Source organism: Mastomys coucha, unplaced genomic scaffold, assembly GCF_008632895.1.
Source record: "Mastomys coucha isolate ucsf_1 unplaced genomic scaffold, UCSF_Mcou_1 pScaffold22, whole genome shotgun sequence".
NCBI classification, from domain to species: domain Eukaryota; kingdom Metazoa; phylum Chordata; class Mammalia; order Rodentia; family Muridae; genus Mastomys; species Mastomys coucha.
Window position 1 is genome coordinate 239,576,699 of NW_022196905.1, and position 3,776 is coordinate 239,580,474.

Consider the following 3,776-nt stretch of genomic DNA (forward strand, 5'->3'; position numbering starts at 1 on the left):
TATACGTCCCTCAATTGAAGAGCGAATAAAGAAAATGTAGTATATCTAAATTCTGGAGTAATATTCAGCAAGTAAAGACCAAGATATTATGAACTTTGAAAGCAAATAGATGGAACTTGAGAATATCATCCTGGATTAGATGATATTCTAATCAGCCCCAAAAGAATGTATTCACTTATAAGTGGATATTAGCCATTAAATAAGGGTACCATGCTACTCTCCACAGACTCAAGGAAGCTAAACGAGAAGGAAGGTCCAAAAGAGAAAGTTTGAATCTCACTTAGAAGAGACAATAAAATAGTCATAAGAAGCAACTGGTGTGAGAGAACTGGGAGAGAGAGGTATGGGGAAGAGGATTGGGAACTCAGGATCATAGTTTGTTATTTTTTCAGGATCATTTGTATCTTCCTGATGACTAAGGACTTTGAACATTTCTTTAAGTGATTCTCAACCATTCAAGATTCCTCTGTTGTGAATTCTCTGTTTAGTTCTATACCTAAATTCTAATAAAGTTTTTAAGTTTTTGTGGTATCAACTAACTTCTTGAGTTCTTTGTAAATTTTAGGTATTAGCCCTCTGTCAGATGTAGGAATGGTGAACAATTTTTCCCTATCTGTAGCTGGCCAATTTGTCCTATTTACAGTGTCATTTGACTTACAGAGGCTTTGCAGTTTCATGTGGCCCCATTTATTAATTGTTGCTCCTAGAGCCTGAACACTTGGTATTCTCTTCAGGAACGTATCTTTTCTATCAATGTTTTCAAGGATATTTACCACTTTTTCTTCATTAAGATTGAGTGCATCCAGTTATATGATGTAGTTCTTGATCTACTTGGACTTGAGTTTTGTGCAGGGTGATAAGTACATATCTATTTTCATTATTCCACATACAGGCATCTGTTTAGTCCAGCACTATTTGTTGATTATGCTTTTATTTTTCAACTGTAGTTTGGATTCTTTATCAAAAAAAAAAAGTGTCCATAGGTATGTGGGATTTTTCTGCATATTTGATTCTATTTCATTGATCACCATGTCTGATTGTATACCAATGCCATGGAGTTTTTATCACTATTGGTCTGTAGTACTCATTTAGGTCAAGGGTGGTGATTCCTCCCAAAGTTCTTTTATTGTTCAGTATTGTTTTTGCTATTCTGAGTTTTTGTTTGTTTGTTTTTCCATATAAAGTTGATAATTGTTCTTTCAAGATCTGTGAAGAATTGTGTTGGAATTTTGATGGGGACTGCATTGAATCTACAAGTTGCTTTTGGTAAGATGGCCATTTTCTCTAAGTTAATTCTACCTATCCATGAGCATGGAAGATTTTTCCATCTTTTGATATCTTCGCCAATTTCTTCAGGGCTTTGAAGTTATTGTCATAGAGACTTTTGCTTGCTCAGTTTGATTTACACCAAGATATTTTATATTATTTGTGGCTATTATAAAGGGAGTCATTTCCTTAATGTTTATTCTCTGTCCATTTATCATTTGTATATAGGAGGGCTACTGATTTCATTGAGTTAATTTTATATCAAGCTGAATTTATCTAGCTGGTTTGCTGAATGTGTTCTCTGGTTGAAATTTTAGGGTTGACTATATATATTATCATATTATCTGCAAATAGTTATACTTTGACTTCTTCCTTTCCAATTTGTATTACACTGTCCTACTTTAGTTGTCTTATTGCTCTGACTAGAACTTTAAGTACTATATTGAGTAGATATGGAGAGAGTAGACAGTCTTGCCTTGATTTTAGGAGAAATGCTTTAAGATCCTGTACATTTAGTTTGATATTTGCTATTGGCTTGTGTATATTGCTTTGATTATGTTTAGGTATGTGCCCTGCATTCCTGGTTTCTCTTATACTTTTAAAAAGAAAGGGTGTAGAATTTTATCAAAGGATTTTTTTAGCATCTAATAAGATAATTATGTAATATTTTTCTGTAGTTTGTTTATATGGTGGATTATGTTGATGGAATTTTGTATACTGAACCATCCCTACATACCTGGGATGAAGCCTGATTCATCTTGATGTATGATGTCTGTTATATGTTCCTGGATTTGGTTTGCAAATATTTTATTGAGTATTTTTGCATCAATATTTTTAAAAGAATTCCATCTGAAGTTGTCTTTCTTTCTTGAGTATTTGTGTAGTTTAGGTATCCGGGTGACAGTAGCCTCATACAATGAGTTTGGCTGTATTTTTTCTGTTTCTATTTTGTGGAATAGATTGAGGAGTATTGGAATTTGTTCTCTTTTGAAAGTGTGGTAGAATTCTGGACTAAAACCATACTGCCATAGGCTTTTTTTGGGGGGAGGAGATTTTTAGTGAGTGCTTATATTTCTTTAGGAGTTATGGAACTGTTTATCTGATCTTGTTTTACTTGATTAAATTCTATCTGTCTAGAAAACCATCCACTTTTTTTAACACATTCCATTTTTTGTGGAATACAAGTTTTTGAAGAAAGAGCTAAAGACTCTTTGAAAATTCCCAGCATCAGTTGCTATATCTCCCTTTTCATTATTAATTTCGTTCATTTGGATACTATCTCTCTGTTTCTTGATTAGCTAGGCTAAGGGTTTATCTATCTCCTTGATTTTCTCAAAGAACCAGCCCTTGGTTTCATTGATAATTTTTTTGTTCACTTTGTTTATAACTGATTGATTTTAGCACTGATTTTGATTATTTGCTGCTTTCCCTCCCCCCTTCCTCCTCCTCCTCCTCCCCTTCCTCCTCCTCCTCCTCCCCGCCTCCCCTTCCTCCTTCTTCTCTTCCTCTTCCTTCTTCTTCTTAGAGCTTTCAGGTGTACTTTTAAACTGCTGATATAAGAACTTTCTAATTTTTTATGGAGGCACTTAGTGCAATGAACATTTCCTCTTAGCACAGCTTTCATTATATCTCATAAATTTGGGTATGCTGTGCCTTTATTTTTATTGAATTCTAGAAAGTCTTTAATTTCTTTCTTTCTTTCTCCCCTGACCCAGAGACCATTGACTAAAGAGTTGTTTAATTTTCATGAGTGTGTCAAATTTCCAGTATTTTTATTGGTTTTGAAGTCCAGCTTTGACCTGTGGAGTTTAGATAATATATAATGTGTTATTTGAATTTTCTTATGTCTGTTGAAACTTTCTTTGGGACAAAATATATGGTAAATTTTGGATAAGGACCTAGGGTATATTTGGTTGAAATATTCTATAGATGTCTGTTATGTACACTCGATTCATGATGTCTGTTAATTTCATTACTTCTCTGTTTAGATTTTTGTCTGGTTCTTCTTTCAGTTGGTGAGGGTAGTATGTTGAAGTATCCCACCATTAATATGTGGGAATTAATGTATTAAACTTTAATTAATGAGTTAAACTTTAGAAATGTTTCTTTTAAAAGTGCAGTTGCCCTTGTATTTGGTGAATAGATAATCAGAAGTGAGACATCATATTGATAGATTTTTTATTTGATAAATATGAAGTGTCCTTCCCTATTCTCTTTTGATTAATTTTGGTTGAAAGTCTTTTATTAGATATTAGCATGGCTACTACAACTTGCTTTTTGGATCCTTTTTCTTAGAAAACTATTTTTCCTGTGCTTTATTCTGATGTAATGTCTATCTTAATGGCTAAAGTGTGTTTCTTGCATGCAGCAGAATGATGGATCCTGTTTTCACATATATTCTGTTAGCTTGTGTCTTTTAATTGGGAACTTAAAACCATTGATATTGTGAGATATTAATGACCAGTCATTATTATTTCCTGTTATTGATTTTGGTGGTAGTGGTGGTAGTG